Below are 19,803 nucleotides of genomic sequence, written 5' to 3' on the forward strand. Positions count from 1 at the left end.
TTTAAAAGGAAGGAAAAAGACCAAAACCCTCCAGCATGATTAACCAACTCCTTTGTGCCTCCTGTTCTCCCCTGCCTGCCTTACACAGGCTCCTGTATACCCAGCACTCTTCTTGACTCTGATATGCCCCTTACCCTCCTTCCAACATTTTTCTGATAAGATGTTTATAGGCCCTCAACCTACCAAATGTAAACACAACAGACCAGAAGAGGGAAGAAAGAAAGAGATTATATGAGAGAAGGAAAAAATCAAACACGAAAAATGTGAAACTAGCATACCTTCATTGTTAATCACTTTCTTCTGGCTGGATCCCATTCCTCATCTTGCATGTTGTCTGTTTAGAGCTCAATCAAAAATCTAATCAAATAGGTAAAAGTCAGTCAATTACTTTAAACTGTTCAATTCCAGACAATGCTCTTTATGTTCGATCATAACCTAGAACTCAGTCACATAAAAAAATATTTAGTAAGATATACTTTCAGATTCAACATATTAAAGAAGTGGTATTTGCCCTGTAATACCTAAAACATCGAACTATACATATGGCTAAAACTACATGTGTGGTTTGCAGGATTAGGTTCCAAACTGCTGTATTCTGTTTTGAAGTTCGTGTTGCATGCTTGTGGTTTCAAAACCAAATTATGGGTGAAATTCTTTCTAGCCAAGATGAAAGTATCACAGGTTAAAATTTCTTCATGTCTACAATTTCCTAATTACTTATTATTTTTAATCTACATAATTCCACAGGGTGACGGATATTTTGCTGAAAAACATCAAGACAAAGCTGCTGCACAGAGAGCTAACAACTTCAATTAGCAAAGGTAAGTGACTGAAAGGGATATGAGAAAGTGTAATTGTGCATTGAAGTTTGACACACTGTATTAATTACCTGTCTTGGACATTTTCTTCTAGCCCTTTTGATCTTTGGTTGATCTGTTTTTCTCTTTTTCTTCCCTTCCCAATCTGATTTAATTGCAGGGGCATGATAAAATGGGTCATGATAAAGAAATGGAAGGAGATTTAAGTACAGTCTGTTTCACAAATGAAGCAGAGCAAAAAATCAAGCTGCTGGATGGATAATCATTATCTTTCATAAAGTAAACTTTATCCAGCACAGTAAAATTGCCTGAAATAAAACTGGTTTAGCTATATTTCTGTCACATAACAAATAGGTTGGCTAGGTGTTCAGAATCTAGCTATACATAGCAATGAAATGTTATGTCAAGTAAACAATCAAACCTAAAAAAAAAACCATTAAAAAAACCCATCAAACCAAAAAACCTGAAGTTGCAAGTCCTTATTCAATAAATCTACTGGTTTATTATCAGTCTGCAAAGTGGTTTGAGGAGAAGGAGGTCATGAGATGTTTATAAGATCATACAGTGTGATTTTTTTGAAGCCAAATATAGATAATCACATTTTAAAGCAAAGCCATAAAGTGAGCCTCTCTTCAGTGTACAGTGTGTTTCCAAACATGCTCCCTGCAAGAAAAACGCACCTATTTAAACCTAATAGCTAAATGAACTTAAATACCAAACTGTGGCAAAATATGGTGATTTGGGAATTACCAAGTAATGCATTGCTCATACTCCAAATTATTTCTTGTTTAAACTCCAAAAACTTGAGGAAGGAACTCTGCACTGCTGCTCTGTGCTCAGTTTTAGCAGTGCTCCTGGAGAACACACCTTTATTTTTCTTTTGGAAAAATATTCTTCTATTGGAAATTACCAATACTACTGCAAAACAAATTTGTAAAAGGGTTTAATTTTTATACTTTCCTATGGGACTTACAGTTTAGATCCAGCTGGAATTGTGAATCAACATAAAAGTATTTCCTTCACATATACAGTGCAGCATTAACTTGAGAACATATTCGTTTGTTGTGTATATGAGAATTAGGGTATTTTTGCAAGTATTGGATTTGATTTTTATCACTCCAATTGATCTGCAATACATAACATTCTTTATTTTGCTTTAGACTGCTACTGACTAATGCCTTATGTTAGATATTTGTTTGTTTTTCCCACCTGTTATTTCATCATCCTTGGTATTACAATAACACATGCCAGGGAATGTGACCTATCAGTCTTAACTGTCCTTCACTGAGTCTGGATGGGGATGTAAGGCAAGTGCATACATATAATATATGAAGGGTTTACACTTTAATCTGACACATAATTTGCTGCTGGAAGGCTTTCATATCATACATTGATTCATGAAGTATCAATTATTTAGTGCAGATGCGTGTGAATTGCTATCAAAATCCAGTCTTTGTTGCCACTTACACATTAAAAAAGCCAAATGCAAGTTTCTTTTCTGTTCAAATATGCACAAAAGATCAGGAGAGATCTTGAGTAATGAGACAGAGGAGGAAAAAACAACCCAACCTTCCATCTGCTCCTTTACCAAACCTTGAGGGAAAAGATTGGTCTTTCCACTCCTTAGGTGTCTTGATTGCACTAGTGAGAATAAGGCTTGTGGAGAAAGACAATTTTTCAACATAAAAATCAACACAAATAACTCAAAAGCAGCTGACCAACACCCCTAATCACAGCACATATCTGAAGACAAAAAATGTGAAATACCGGATCATAAGCAGTTCAGAGTGTATTCAGCTAGCTGGATTTTCATTAATAATTCTCTCTATGGGCCCAAACACAAGCCCTAATAATTTTCACAGCTGTTTCTTATAAGCCGCCACCATTCCCTCCTTTGCACAACTTAAAAAGAATTTTATGTATTTCTGGATTATTACTTCCACAGAACTGGCAATGTCAAATATGAAGGTGATAATGAGCTGAAGGACATCAGCAAACTAAGTACGTCAGAGCCAATGCCCCCAGTGTTATCAGGTGGAAGCTGCTTAAAAGCAGGGACACTCCAGGCCCTGCTGTATCACAGGGCCAAGAACCTTTTGCACAAACCAGGTTGCTTACACTTGCCCCCTATAACCTGCGCATCTGTTGAACCATCTGTGTTTAGCAGACAGGCAACACAACTGCACTAAGTGCTATTGAAAACCACAGACAAAAAGAAACAATCAAAGGCAAGTTATGCCTTTTGCAGAGATTATAAATACATGCATCCAGTATGTTCAGGTCTTTCATATTTTGCTGTTGCCTGAAGGATTTTCTCTTAAGGACTGGGAGTTTAATTTGCAAATTTTTTTTATTTTTTTTTTAAGTCTGTACAGGCTGGCATGGTAGGTGGCCACCGTAGCAATATAGATCTGCAGGAGGTTTCAAAACTTTTGATGAAAACCTCATGTTTTTATGAACTAGCCAAAAGGTACCTAAGAGTTTTCAACTTCTATAGGGTGTAAGAGACCAAAAGTCAGAAGAAAGAAACATTACATACTTGCGTTTTATTTTTGATACTTCATTTGTTTAATTCAATTGTTTGGGGGGGGGGGTGGGGGATGGGGAGGGGGGAAGAATGGAAAAATCTACAAACCATTTCTATACAATGTGTTCTTTTTAGAACATGTAAGGAAAACTCTGCCTGCCCTAGAAAGTATACTGATCTATACAAATACACAGAGAGAGACAGAAAAATCTATAAACCAGAGAGCTTTTTGTTATCTCACAGGTAAAGAACACATTTTTTCAGATTGCTTAGATATTTAGATGTCAAAATATTTAGATATCAAGAGTCAAGAGCAGCAGAATAGTTAACTACATTGAAAACTGTTCTTAATATGCAAACCACAAAACTATCACTATGAGGATGAGAAAGGCTACATGCTAAAGAACACTGGCTGGCCTCCATCTGTCTCTTCCTGTTTCTCCCATGAAATAGACCAACCACTTTGTTAATGAACAGTAATTAATTCCAGAAGGAATAGGAGATACGACAGCAGATTCCCATAATCTTTTTTTTTTGAAAGCAAGACCTGTTAATGATCAGGCTGTGAGTATCTCTCCATTAACAGCGAGCCAGGTACAATAGGAAGGGCTCTACAGAACAGAATCACATGTGTTGAGAGCCAGGTACCTACACTAGACACAGCTTATGGGAAGTTATTTCCAGCCAGTTCCAGTGTGGACTGCATGTGCATTAGTTGCTGGAGCATGTTAGGTCCCGGGTCCCAGTTTCATTTTACTCAGGAGATAATCCCATTTGTGTACACTGACACTGTAAACTGCCTTGAAAACCAAAGCCCCACATGTGGGAATGACCAGGAGATTCATTTCCAAAGCCTGCTCCTAGTCCAGCCTAAAATGCTGAAGGAGGCATATTCCAAATACCTCAAAGGACACATTTTTATGCTAATTTCTCTTCAGGGACACACATGGGCAAGAGAAACTGACAAGTAAGATACTGCAGAGCACTGACAGCACTAGCACTTGCTACCTGACAAATACATGTATCTGATACTAGTCTAAGATTTTGAAGGCAAGTTCACAAAACATTTTCAGGTCTTTGCTTCTAAGTGTCAAAAACCGTGACAATGCAGAGAAATAGCTTCATATACTGCTCTGCCCTTCTTCATTCCTATTTTGATTCCTTGTTGTGTCCAGGATTTGTACTGGCCCTTTGCTAGGGAGAACCTCACTGACTGTCCATGAAGGACTTCTCCCCAGCACTCTTTCTTCTCTCAAACAAACACGAGTAACTTCCATTAGAATTGGAACATTACATATCCATACTTGTATGTGCGAGGTAAATACACCAGAGGAGATACTGTCTTTTGCTGACCTTCATTTCATAAATGGCTTTACTTCTTCGAGGTAAAAATATTCAACCACAATTCTGTTTCATTGTACGGGATGGAGTTCAGATCCTTGAAGAGAAAACCACTGAATTCCTTGGTTCAAGAGGTTCAATATTAGAAATGTAAAAGGAACCAAATTCTCTTAAGTGCAGGATGGATTACAAAGGTAATTTCTTAGCTGCATAAAAAATCCCATATACATTAATGATAAAACAGCCTTATTTACCATAGGTTGAGAAAACTTTTTTAGATACAACATATTTCTTTTAGCTTTTATGTTAAAAAGTGCAATGGCAACAAACAAAACCATTCATCCAGCAGAAAGGCAGTTAGCATCTGTTAGATGAAGTTAGCAAAAAACAGATAAAACATCTGACTGGGCTGCTGTCTTTTCTAATTACAATACATGCAGTAAATGTTTGAGAGTAAATCCTATCCTAAGTAGTAATACTGAGGCCCTTGTTGACTTTGTGTATTTGTTGAATTTCTGTGGGTAAAAAAGGAATCCAAGCTAACCTATTCAGCAGTTCAGTTACGTTTTCTTGTTCTATGTGCAGTTTTTGAAATGCAGGCTAGTTGTACTACTCAAAACTTAGACCTTGGTAACTATTAGAATTTTATTAACAACGCTAAATATACATTTTTTACTGTAACCATATACATCTCTCAGAGGGGCATAATCTGGGGACCATTTATGCTCATATTTGTTTTCCCCATGCAGCCCTACATGTGGTGAACAGCTGCAGAAGTTGTAAAATTCTTTATACATTGCACATGCTGTTGAATATAATATACATACACATTATGTATGAAGCAAGTCCTGAAGCAAAACAATGTACCGAATATTTCTATTTACTTATTTTGTAAATATTTGTCTTTATTTAAATAAAGACAAATGTTTCCTTTTAAATTCTTTCAACAAAATAATAGCACTTAATTATTCAGAATTGCAGGTTTACCAGTTCTTACCACAAGCAAGCCTCTTAACCACATCCGCTATGGCAGAGAATCAAATGCTGTCAAAAGTGAAACTGCAAAGCACTGTTACTATGGTATTGTGAGCAGCTCCACTGCAATAAAATACAGAAATAAAAATGTAAATTGTTGCTTACATATACATTTTGCTCCAGGGTACTATAAGCAAAAATGAAAACAGCTGACAGTGAGTCACCCTTCTAGATAATAAATACTGCTAATATGAATCTGATGTGTTGAAGGGTGGGATGAAGCTCCAGAGACTAACGCTCCCCTCGTTAATATTCTATACCAAATTGAAAGAAAGGTGGGGTGGTTTCCCCATCTCTAGCGAGAGCTTAGTTTTCTGAACACAGCTAAATCAATCCCCACAGAGCTATCTTATCTGCAAGGCTCGTGAAAAATATCTGACAAGTAAATGGTTAGCATTTGGAATGGACCACACTGAGTGAAGTAACAGTTATTTCATAAGATTTCCCATGGTATATATTCCCAAACCCAACTATGAGGCCTTCAGTCCCACACCCACCACAAATAATATTTGAATCCTGTGCTATACTATTAATACACTCAGGGCCATTTTAAGCAGCAAAGTACATATAGCAAAGCACACTAAAAGGACAGCTTATTTCTTGGTTATTATTTAAGAAAAAAAAAAAAAGGAAAGCAGATCTTTTTAAATGAGGAACACTTCCCTCTGCTCCCATCTTCCATCTGCCAACAAATACAGATACTGCACATGGGACATAACACACACCAGAAAGAAGTGTTATACAAGTCCACTGTTAAATTAGCTATGTTAATGTGAACAATGTTTTTTTTTTTTAGTATGCCCCTTTTTCTGCTTTCTCACAGTCCTTGTAATGTGTTCAAAAGAATAGGCATTATTCTGAAAATTATTATTATTATTTCAAAATTTTTTACAACTATTTACAATGTCTTGATCAACTATATAATGTAGAAATGTGCAATCCTTTGATTTTAAAGTTAGCATGTATGGAAAGAGAAGCAGCTGCCCATACCAACTGTCTGCAAGTCTTTCACACTTATCTACTACGTGTTTTCTACATACACTAAATCTGGTCAGAGTGAACTTAAATATTTTTCTTGTCAATTTATTAAATAAAAAAGCAAACAGGAATTTAGTCTTATTTGTGCATCTGAAAAAAGAGCTTACATTAGCTTGACAGCTGATCTGAGAAATTTTACAAAACATTTTCATTATAATATCTAATTACAGCACTCAATCTTTTTCTTGTTTAAAAAAAAATCAAACCCCCCAACTTTTACAAAGTGGTTTTACTTTACTACTTTTAGTATTCCCTTATGTTGGTTCTTCATGCCAGAACAGCACATGGATTATTGTGGTGCTCTGTATAGGGGATCATCTTACCCATCTGTGCCAGTGAAGTTCTTAGGGAACTTTATCTATAATGCATATCTTCATGAAGCCCCGGTTCTGCCATTACTGATGTATGTATGTATCAATCCATTAATAAGTTTTTCCCCTCAGAGTTAATGAAATTGCTCGAGTGTGTAAGTTTTGTTGCCAAGAACTGTGATGAGATCATCTGCCTGGAGAGATGCAAGTTGGAACCCCTCACTATTTCAGTTTGCAGGAATTCAAATCTCCTAGTGGTACTAGCAAACAAACACTAGCCAAAGACCAAGGCTCAAAGATGAGACTCAGGCCAGAATAAGAAAATAAAAAAATACATACTATCTTGTAGGGTGCTGCCTTTTCTTCCTTGTGGGATACTGCATAACTCAGCCAAGGTTCTGATAGCTCTGCTTATTGGGAAAATTCACACACTGGCATGCGAATGCTTCAATCAGGGCACTGCAGATTAAAGACCCTGTGACTTCTAGCATTTAGGTATAGGTTCATCGGACAATATGCTCTACCAAAAGTTAGATTTTTTTTTTGTTATCACAGTAATTGTCACATAGCTAAGCCATTGCTGGTACATAGAAGCAAGAGTGGACTTCTACTGTAAGGATTATCAACGTACCTACTATAAGAGATCCAGAAGCAGTTTCTTCAAACATACAGAGAATGGCTTTTTTCCAGCAGAGATCTGGGAGAAAAGGAGGAGGGAGAGTTGGAGTGATCCTTCAACCAGGAATGTAACTTCCAATAATCACTTACAGATGGCAGAGTAATGTTCTAGGATCTTCCTATTTGTCCAAAGCTATTATTTGTAACATATGCAGAATGAAAGCCCCTTGCAGAAGACTGTAAATAAGCTCCTCAACTGAACTAGATGTGGCTCAGCCAACTTCAACCCTTGGGACAGGGAACTGCAAAGAGGGTAAAAGGAGACCTAATTTAGTAGTAACATGCTCAGGTTTTCTTATAATTTTGCCATTGCTTTAGATATGGGATGGCTTTAGATTCCAAATCACCACAAAACTATCGGAAATGCCAGTGATAAAGCAAGTAAAACCACACCCAGCATTATAGGAGAGAGATTTGAATTCAGACATGGAACAGAAATGAGAAAATAATGAGAGTTTTCACTTAGAATGCATGAATTTCACTGCTAAAAAGAGAATGAAAAAGCATCCAAGTTGAGTAGCTCATATATGTTGAGGAGAGTTTATGTTTCAGTGTATCCGGTTTTCACAGTAAAGTATAACATATAATTAATCATATTTCAGCAGTAAATGTTAGAATGCCGAGTACCTCATTTATTGGAAAGCACTTTCAAGGTTTCAATTTCAGATAGTCTCATTCAAAGTAGCTGTTTCATGGATATTATTTGTATAAATTAAAATAACAGTTGATCTTCATGCCAGTTCTTAATTATCAGATGAAACTCTTTGACAGTGTGTCTTTCATGTAAACCAGGGGCACACTGGAGTTGACGCATTTCCTTTACACATGAAAATAAATTGTTTACAGTGTCTGTCATCACATGAACTTCAGGATCAGAGACAATTTGACTGCATCAATTAGATTTTCATTAGGATGCCAATCAGTATTTTTTCCAGCAAAAGGGCACCCAAGTGTGTGTGAAAGCATCAGCTGTGTCTGGCATCCAGGTTTATTGACAGGGGAGCAAATTAAAAAAAAAAGCACTCCTGAAGTCTCCTAGACCCTGTGTTGGAGGTTAGTAGAAGATGGCCCAGCTCTGAGCAGCCAGAGGGGCGCCTGGCAGTGCCCTGCCCCTACAGAGGGACACAGGATTCCTGGCAGGAGCAGTGGGAGCTCCAGCTCCTCACCAGCAGCCCTGGTGGTACCTGACCAGCTTGAGCTACGTTGATGGCCCCAACACTGAAGTAGCAGCTCTTAACCCTTGGTGCTTCTACAGCCTAGTGCAATGTGGGAGGTTGAGCTGGACTTTTCTTACACCCTACGACCTAGGAAACACATGCAGATTCCCCCTAAAGCTGACAGGTGTCAGGGCACCGCGAGGACCTCGTTCTACATCGTGGGGAATTACTGCGTCAGCGTGCATGGCTGTGCTGGATCAGGCCCGTGGTTCAGCTGGTGCAGAGCTTTGCCCTTGGCCACAGCTGCCTCATAAAACTTCAGGGGTTTTGCAAGAGGTAGTTAGGTCACACCTGCCTCAGGTAAAGATTCTTCTAGACCCCATGAATCAGTAGTGTGTTTATCGCTCCTCTAAAATACTTCTTTCTTTATTTAACAGTACATCAAACCTGGGTTAGTTTTGGTTTTAGTTTTCTTTTGTTGGGTTTTACTCATGGCCAACTCTTTTTCTAAATCCCAATAAACTCTAAATGTGCTGAAATAATGATTTCCCCAAGAACAATATGCATTGCATGAAAAAAAATACCTTTCAATTTTGCAGGCAAAACATTTCAGTTTCATGACTATCTTATTCACTGTGTTTTGGAAGATAAAGTGAAAAGCCATTCCTTCTCTAACTTAGCAACATTTACTATTACTTTTTAAAACCAGATGAGTTATGGCAGATCTTATTTATCTAAGGTATATGGTTATCTTATTTGAAGTGTTTCACCTCTCTGAATTTGAAAGCTTTTCTGCATTTTTATAATTTCTTTTGACCAAATTAATCTTGATGTAGCCTGGTGTAATTTGGGGTGAGAAAGACATTGCAGCAGCAGGAGTCTTAGGAACATCTGCGACAGACACTCTGTCTTTTATGTTCCTGTTACATTCCTAATGCACGATGATGAGATGCAGGGAAAGCCGCTTGCGTGAGTGCACACGGGGAATTGAGGATGCCTTGCAAGCAGCAGCACTGCGCTTTCTGTATTCATAGATGTCAAAAAGACAAATAACATCTCTATAATTTTACTTAGAGGCAAAACATTTTGTCCAGCAATAACAGAAGACAGTTTCTCTCTGTATTAACAAAAAGCAGCAATGAAAAAAAGTGAAATGATTCCAACACTGAGGTTAATCATTTTAGGACACGTCCAGTAGCCCTTGTTGGAAACCTTGTACAAATGAGGACTGGCATTTGCCAAAATTTTTCATCAGGAAGGAGCACTGAAAGAATTGAAAGCTATTTCAAATTAATGAAAAAATAAATGGTGCATTAAAAATTTTACAGAATATATATTCAAAAGAACTTCAGCAACACAATTCAATTTAGGTTTCCCAAAAGCCTCAAAAAAAGGAAAGTATTGAATAGGCCTTTATTCATATTTCATGAACTATCAGAATTATTTATGTTCCTACATAATTTTGCAGAAAGCTACAGCTAACTGAGCACCACGTGAGAAATCTACATGTTCTGAGTAAAATCATACAGACAAGATTGCTTCAGGTGGTAAATTGTACTTTCGTCCTCAGATCCTCACTACAGGACAATGGTACCTGAACACAAGCAGAATTTGCACAGAGAAACCAGCCTGAGATCTCTCTCAGTGTTTCATTTGTTTGATAACAGAACCAACGAGCAGGGGCTTTTTCTGCAAGAATAAGCTGTCACAAGCCTCATATTTACAAACTGCTGCAGCTGTAATGAAGCTCAATCCCACCTCTGTTCATCACGTCCATTAACACTTCACATTTCTCATAATTTACCATTAATGCATGTAGTACAAAGTGTTCACAGAATATTTTAAATATCCTGTAAGACTCCACTTCAGCTCTTCAATCTAGCTATTCAACTACCCATAAATATTGTTGAAAAGCATTACTGTAGTTTACAATTATGCAAATTTAAAATTAATGAGATTCAATATGAAACAGTAAATCAGATTTTTCACTTGTTCGTATTTTCTTAGATTTTAATTTCTAATAAAGTGAGAGAGGGGACAAGACAAAAACCTCAGTTACTATTAGCAATAAAAATACTTCTATTAAAAAAAAATCCATAATCATATAATCATTATACATATGAATCTGTACATGTATTTTTTTTTCATTCTAAGCAGTGAAATGTCTCAGTTATGTTAAAATTATGCAAACAGAAAGGAAGAGTATCTGCCATACTACAGAAATAACTGCTGTCTCTGTTCTGTGGCAGCCATGGAAAAATCTCTGTGAAAATGCAAACAAACAAAAAAATTCTACCTCCTTTCCAACAATTGTGTTGCAACTGCAATTCAACAAATTTTTTCAAAGGGCCGTAATTATTTTATTATTCGACTATAAACCTATTTGCACTACTAGCCTAAGATTTTAACCTGATAGAAAATTATATTTTTATTTCTGATTAACTTTTCATTTTAGATGTAATTCTAAAATAAGTTTTATATTACTAAACTGACCTTTGTTTCCATTTCAGTAGTCCTCCTATAAGAAGGAACAGAACAGCAGGACCTGAAATAATGTAAGGTATCTGGTTAATTTAAAAAGGTTTCATAAAGCAAGTTTTACCATGTTAAATCTACCTGGGAGTTATTTCTTCTTTAGCAAAGAGAAAGATGTAGTTCATAATTATTCATTTTTAATTCTTGAGTAGTGAAGTCAAGAGCCATGGTGCCTCATGAGAGCTGTAAGAAATCCTAGGTTTGATCCAGCTCTTATTAACTTTAACAAAAGCTCCAGTTTTCCCTTGATATCTCCGCTGTACTACAGGCAAACAGTCTTTTCATTTCTTTTCTTCTACCCCTTCACAGATAATATATTTGTTTATAATGATGTAAAAAACTATCTTCTGCTTAATATAGGAATATACTTTCATTCATTTTCTGATATTAATAATTTTAATTATGAAGTTGATTGATTGGATTAATCAAATATTCATATGAATATAGATCACTTACACCTTCCACAGAATTACAGGGGTTTAGATCTATTTTACGACTAAATTCTTAGCACATTCTTTTACAATACAGCTGTAATTTCATCTGGCAGTCACACAGCACAAGATTCTACAGAAACAGCTGAAAATAGACAAAGTACCTGGATGCATTTTTTCCTCCAATATGGACATGGTACACATTGTATTCACAATAATATGTACACAAAGTACCGTGGGATTTGTCCCCTGCTGAATAGGGAATGCTGAAAGGTCACACTGGTAATGAGTCGAGTAATATCTCTGCATTTAGAACATTCCAGTGCTGGACGGATACCACAGTGGATTTATGTTTTTAAGAAACACCTGGAAAAGGTATAGGAAGAAATGAAAATAATTTGCATAGTTTTTGTTACTCAGAGGCAGAAAAGCTGTCCAGAACAATTTGTTCTTAATGGCTGTTTTAGCTCAGAAGAGGCCCTGAAGTGAAGAATAAACAAACTGTCACAGAAACAGAGAGTAAGTCTCTTAAGATCAGGGTTAAGGTTCCTTGGTACAATTGCTCTGGGCAAAACATTACCGCATCTTGGATTAATCTTGGCATGTAGATAAATATAAAGGTACAGCACTAATGTACATATAATGCCTTTTCTGTAACCCCTGCACATGCAATACAGCCAAATGCATCATGCAAAATACAGCATCTTGTGAAAATGAAATGGGAATTCTAAATATGTTGAAACAGAGGTTTAGAAATTCAGAAAGCTAGATAATAATAAACAAAAGTTAGATAAACAGGCTCTGCTGTCACTCTTACACAAGTTGTATTATCCTTGCTTAAGCTAAAACAGACTCCAGCCAGCCATTTATCTCAAAAAAACCGGTTTTCCCATCTACAGCTTGCCCTCAGCTTTTTCTCCCCCCAAAAAGGCTCAACATATTTTTTTTAAAGATTATTTTAATATACTTTGACCCTCCCATGAAGAAAACCAAATATGCACAGTGGAGTTTCATGCTGGAGGGGTAAATCCTCCAGATAATTATTTAAATATTATTATTTACTGAAAAAAATCTCTCCATTTTGCATCAGTAAAAAGAAAGGTTGTGCCACAATCCCCTTCTCTTCTGTCTCATTACTTGTTCTCACTGAGTACCAGAGCCCTGCCTTGAATCCAGGCACCTCTCACTCCCAGAAACATCTCTCCATACACTCCTCTGCCCATTCCAGCCCAAGGCATTTCAGCCCTTGAAGCTGGGTCAGAAGCACTTGGGATGCATTCTCAACCTGAGCACTGGGTTCTCCTTTGCCACCTTCGAAGTTCAAAGCCCTTAAAGGAATTGTTCAGCTTCAGGCAGTGGCCACATGCAGAAGCTGGGACAGTCCTAGCTGCAAAAGCTGGGATGCAGCAAGGACCTCTCTCTCATCTCCACCACGTGAGGTGCCTCATTCCCTTTCTACAGACTGTAGCCTTAATTATCACAACACCTCAACCCCTGGAAAAGTCCCATATCACCACATTGATACAGTGATAAACATTTCCCACAAGGCCTGTTAATATTGCAAGAACAGAGCTGCAAATCCATGGGTTTATCCTTCCTCATTTATTTGCAGAGCACAGCTAAGAGGATGAAGGAGGAGAAGCCACTCTGACAGCAAGCATGTGCATCCCAGGGCAGAATTGCGTTATCCTTCCTCCTCCCTAACAAACAATGCTGGTCAGCATTACCTAGTAGAACAAGAGCAGGGACAGGCTATCAGATTTCTGGACTGGGCACACTCCCTGGGACTGGGCTGGTCACTTACTAATGCTCTCCATTTGCTGATACACAGCCTTCACAGGCTCCTTGGCACAGAGAGCTGGAATATTCCCACTGGCCTCAAATATTAGGTCTTTTTTCCATTACGGTATTTTAGCAACTGTTGTACTCTTCAGGAGTTCTCTGGCCTGAAACAAAGTTAGAACCAGCACCAGTAATAGAGGAGGGCCAAGTTCTAACATTATTAAACTGTTCTTAACATAATGTGCCTGTGGATGCTAATAGCAAGAGCTGCTGCTGACACGCACAGAGCAGGGAGTGTATAGCAGTGGAGAACAGTCAAGCAGGGCTTGGATGAGTTTTCCACAGAAGGGGATGCAGAATGCATAGGCAGAGATAGCAGGGCAGGTTCCTTGTAGGATAGGGAGCAGGAGCTTGTGCTTGTGAAACCGGTCACCAGTGCAGGGATGAGAGCCTGCATATGCAATTTCATAGCGGCTTTTCTACCAGCTTCAAAACCAGTGCCACTGCTCCGAAGCACGAGCACCCATATGCTCAGCTTCAAGCCACTTCACACAAGCATTTGTAAGAATTGCTCAAACTCTGGGAATGCAGAGTTCTTCAGATATCCATTACCAATGGGACTGATCTTCATTACTCTAATTATTAGGGCCTCACATAATTTCACTATAGCTATTTTAAATGTTTTGAGCGCATAAAGGTACATATCTTTTCAAATCACATTTTACTTGAGTTATTTTCTCTGTATGTGAACAAGTACCTAGTAGGCTTAAAATGGTTGGCTTTCGTTGGTTAGTGATTCGGTTTGTTATTAAAATACATTGCTATATGGGTTCTGCACCCAGGAAGAAACAAAGAACAAATTACTAAGCTTTAAAAAACTTGCAAAATGTCACAATCATCTAAAACCTAAAGCCATATTAAGCCTGTAAAACATATGGTCATTTAAAACCTAAAAATCTCCCTAAACCTATTAAATCCATAAAGCCTGTGACAAATTAACTGATGGTTGTTTAGTTAAATCTAATTAAAATTTTATTGAAAGTGTTCAAGCCCTTATGGCTCCCCTCAGAAACTCATTTCCTATGCCCCTTGGAAGTAGGTATGCAGGGTATCTCTTATTTCCCCACACATCTTGAGCCAGCCCCAGGAACAATGGGACTATCTGGTTGCCCATATCAGCCCCCTAAACAAGCAGGATCCTGAAAGCACACCAAATAAAAATACCTCTGGGACTACAGTGCAAGTTTTTTAAATTCAGTCTAATTGAGGGTCCTGAGAACACTGGGAACACTGGTACCCAAATGGATTTTTGTCACCAGCATCAACCTTCATGCAGTTCAACAAAATCACCTCCTGCCACCATCAAACATTTACAGCCAGTTCTACTATCCCTGGCCCTCTGATGTTAAAAAAGTTTGATTTGTTGAGCAATGACAATAGTGAGGAACCTCTCCCCCTCCCAAAAAAAAAAAAAAAAAAAGTAATGACATGGTAAGGAGCAAGGTCACTAGAAACAAGTTTTTAAACAAGCAGGCAGTTAATCTTCTAAAGGCACTGGAACTGTGCAACTCAACTCTTCTGAATTTATGGTATTGACATCCACAACTGTGCATTGACTTAGGCTGCAGTCTACAAAAAGGAATAATATTTTCTTGGAATTTATGTATCCATCTGCTCTTTTTAGAGGATCAAGTGGGAGCAGATATGCCATCTGTAAGACACTTACCAGTTCAAAAGACTAATCTCTGAAAATAATTTATAAATTCTTATCTTCATGAACTTTGAGGAAACACATCATTTATCACTTAACAGACTCCGTGATCCTAGTACAGAGAACTGAACTGCCAGGACAACTTTTAATTTTAATTTATACATGTATTTTTCAATTTTGATTTGTAGTCTACAGAAGATAAATCAGCTGTGATAGCTGCCTGGTAGCAGCAGGTTAGTGTCAAGGGAGCAGCAGGAGCTAGCTGCTCCACCAGGCTGACTAAGCACAAAGCCAGTGGTGACAGTGGCCTCACCAGCAAGGTCCTCATCCCAAAGTCCCCAGGCAAGGTGAGAAGAGCAGGTCTGCCAACAGTAACCAGGGTCAGCTGATTGTCCAGTGACTGTCAGAGAAGTTGGTGGTGATTAAGTAGGTCCCAGGTAAGGCCAGGAAGCTAGCTTGGGATCAGGGCTAGCAAAGATATGACCAGGAATGGGTACAAGTACCACATAGGTCAGGCAAGGGCACAGACCTGAGCCAAAAGAGGGAGATCCTGATGATGTTCCTCACAGCCCTTCCCACACTGCTCTCTTCCAAGTTCCATCCAAGGCTACACAGCTGCACTGTGTCAGGGCTGGCCTTGAATGCAGGAACAAAACTGCTGGTTCTCTGTTACCTCCGCTGAGCCTCCTGCAGTTCTCCCAGATGTCTACAACAACATGGCTTCTGCCCATCCCAAATAACATGACAGAACATGGGGGGATGGTATTTAAACTAATAGAGGGGAGAATTAGTTTAGATGTTAGGAGGAAATTCTTTACTGCGAGCGTGGTGAGGCACTGGAACAGGTTGGCCAGAGAAACTGTGGATGGCCCAACTCTGGCAGTGTTCAAGGCCAGACAGAATGGGGCTTTGAGCAACGTGCTCTATTAGGAGTTGTTCCTGCCCATGGGCACGGGGGTTGGAACCAGGTGATCTTCAAGCTCCCTCCCAACCCCAGCCATCGCATGATTCTATGATCCCAAAGCCCGGGTCCCTTCACAGAATTGCACAGTAACTGCAGCATTCACATACCTGTCTGTGTCCTTGTTTGTCCTCCATGCCCTGTGCCTTCTGCATTTCAAGGAGAAAATGCCAATGATTTAACCAAATACCTACTCCACATCATAAATAACTCACCTGCAAATGTGAGCAGCTAACCCACTTCTAAAGCGTGGGTTTGAGCAGGCAAGACTCAGAAACACACCAAGATATGACAGTGGGCTAAAGTCACTGCCACACAGGGCACAGCAAATGTTTCTGTACCACAGACCAACTCAGCACAGCTCCATGACTGAGGCACTCAGATCTCTGGGGCAGACCACCAGAGTCCTCAGGAGACATAGCTACGGCAGTATGGAAACTGTGGGAATACACTGATAGCATGCTCCTATTCCTGAAGCAGAAATTTCTGAAGGTAACACTGACTGTCCCATGCTTTCTCACAAAACACAGAACACGCTGAAGCATGACCATGTCCTGAGATCATGTAATCAGTCTTCCTGTCTGCCTGCAGAGCAGATGCCATCAAGGAAGCAAAGGCAGTGCTACAGCACCTGTCTGTACAGTGGATAGAGAAATACGGCTCCTCCTGTTCCAGCAGGTGCTTGGATGTACGGTGCCATGTTACTGTAAAGACCAGTGGTCAAAGGCTCAAATGCTGTTCCAGCAACATATACAAACTACAACCATATTACATATACAAACTAGTCCTACAGTTTGAAGGAAAGGGGGGAAAATATCCCAGCAGCAAGCATATTTCTCCCTCACATTGTCTCACAGGGACAACCAGTTTACTAGGGCAGGGACTCCTCAGAATGCTCCAGTAATTTTGTTTCTAAGAGCTTAGACGTTGCCACAAATTACTGCCACCCTCTGCAACACAGTTGGTTCCTGTCCCCTGGCTTCTTAGCATAATCTAGAATCAGAGTTACCTTGGAATCAGAGTCCAATCTTGAAAATGTTTTCCTTAATGTTTAATAACTATCTGGCTTTATTTTTTCAATCACAGTGAATTCAGTCTGAATTCTCTCTACAAATGTCACTAAGTGTGCAAATTTCACACTGGTCATATGTCCAGTGTCTGAACAGTGACATCATGCTTTCTGATGTTCTGAGCATTCAATCTGATACTAACAGTTAAGGCCAAAGTCACAGAACCACTCATTCTAATTACCTTGAAACAAGCAGAATAAACTTTCACTAGTTCTGAGCTGACATCTACTGGCAGAAAACTGCAACAGTGCCAACAAGAAACAAGTGTTTTCTTAAGGATCTCCAATTAGTAGCTGGTGAATGATCTGGGATTTGAAAGGATAAGAGCTCATGAAAGTATAAATTTATGCAATTCTGCTGCAAGGATATAATCTCTCACAGAGAAATCAGGCACATAGCTTGGGGATGTAACTATTCAATCATCACCTCAAGTTTTGCATTTCAAGGGTAACTCTGAGCTAATTTTATTTATGGAAATGACTGCTGAAAATCATTTTAGTCAGATCTGCTTTGGGTTAGCTTAAATCATGAAGGGTATGAACACATAATAGTTTGCAATTCTGTTAAAGCTGTTCAAAAAGTTCTTAGGTTTCAGCTGAGGCACAGTAATTAATAGCATGTACATTACCCTAGCCAGCTATAATATGGATCCACCTCAGCCTGCACAAAGCCACCACTGCAGAGGACTTAAAAATTCAATTTATGCTCAGAAGAAGATTGTTTTCTCAGGGACTCAAATAACTCTTAAGAACATTACTTCAACAAATTCAATTCAGTGAGCAGACAAGGTTGTGGATGCATCTTTTCCACCTTCAGTTTTTCACAGAGCACAAAAAGAGCTTGACAGCATGGGGAGAAACCAAACTTTGATACACATGGAAGGGCCACTCACATTCCTTGGATTCAATCATATAACAATGCCCTGGACTCCAACACACAGCCACACCATAACTGCATAACAGAAATTAGATCCCTAATTTATAGCTAAACACATTGGATTTTATCATGTACTGTTGCTTTAGGAGGAAAACATTAGAGGAATTCCTAGAAAAGAACAGCTTATTTCCTGAAATATATAGAAAGGGCATCACATGAAGGAAAATAAAAAGGTGAAAATCAGACTTAGTAAACTGTTTTGCTTCTGTTCTTTGCACCCTAGTTAGTTCTAATAACCACAAATTTAGTGCTGATACTGAGTATCAACATCCTGGGGAGTACAAAAATATACTAAACAAGCCAGTTATTTTCCCTTGGCAAGCTATTTAAATCTTTGGTTGTGAAAAGCATGCTGAGAATTTCATTCTGCTAATTTTACACACAATAAAAAGAGTTCCCTTTTCCACATCAGAAATCTGAATTTTTTTCCCATTCCCTCTGTAAGATGGCCAAAGGTCATGGGATGGGACAAACAACTGACGTATACTTGAACTTTTCAGAATATTGCATTAAAGTCCTATACAGAGAAGTCTAGTAACTGTGGGCTTCTTTTCCTGCTCAGTTTATAGAGGAATGGAAGTTTTCAAAGGATACTTCCCTTTCAAAGCACACATCCACATCTAGTTATGATGTCTGAAAGCACAGAAACAAGCTGGCCATCAAAAATGAAGGCCTGACCACAGTGAAATTATTTTGAGGAGGTAATTAATAAGGAACTATGGGAAAAGAAAAAACTTAGAAGATCCAAGGAGTAAGGAGATACCTCTTACCAATCCAGTGAACAATGAGGCCAGGCAGGAGCAGAGCAGGTGGAGGGACACGTTTGTTTTGGGTGAGAAGCTGAAGTGCCAGGAGAGAGAGCAAGGAAGAGGAGGCTGCTTATTCACAGGCTAGTGAAGGCCAGGAGAGCCACAGCAGGGGTGCAAGGAGCATCTCACCAGCTGAATGTCAGAAATAATTGACTCAATTGTAATGAAAGAGTTTAGAAATTCATTTTCAGAGAGAGAAATAGATGGTTGCCAGGTGTATCAGGTGATGATATAACATGTCCCCAGTCAGGCATCATTCTGCAATAGCCCTTTGGTTAGACACTAGCTGAAGACTGAGTGAATGAAGTGTGAGATTTCTCTGGGTGTGAGAACAATCTAATGGGTGAGAAAGCAAGCAGGAATAGTGCAACTTCCTGGGATGGGTGAATGTTTTTCACTGTCATTTCCTGTACAAACTTCACGGGTACTCTGCCACAGACTTGCAGATGAACAAAGTTATAAATATCTAGGAAAATGACACAGTGAGTTAAACAGCATAAGGAAATGACACTTTCCTATCATTTACCCTGATGAAAACCTAAGACAACTCTGTTGAAGTTAGTAGGGTTATTCCAAATTTAGGGAGCTACCCAAGAGCCATATTTGGCCTAGACAGTAGGCATTAACCTCAATTTCTATGTCTTACTCTGATGCAAAGCTGAC

General features: G+C 38.8%; 1 long non-coding RNA gene across 1 annotated transcript; it reads right to left on the reverse strand.

Moving 5' to 3' along the window:
- Nucleotides 1–278: 278 nt before the first annotated feature.
- On the reverse strand, nt 279–19,157 carry LOC120756592 (uncharacterized). The gene is made up of 6 exons (XR_005702173.2): nt 19,102–19,157; nt 12,036–12,237; nt 11,399–11,450; nt 7,702–7,767; nt 5,684–5,784; nt 279–357 (listed from the first exon to the last, which is right to left on the reverse strand). It is a non-coding gene; the product is annotated as an uncharacterized LOC120756592 (long non-coding RNA).
- Nucleotides 19,158–19,803: the final 646 nt, after the last annotated feature.

The sequence above is a fragment of the Hirundo rustica genome, chromosome 9 (genome assembly GCF_015227805.2).
Source record: "Hirundo rustica isolate bHirRus1 chromosome 9, bHirRus1.pri.v3, whole genome shotgun sequence".
In the NCBI taxonomy this organism is placed as follows: Eukaryota; Metazoa; Chordata; class Aves; order Passeriformes; family Hirundinidae; genus Hirundo; species Hirundo rustica.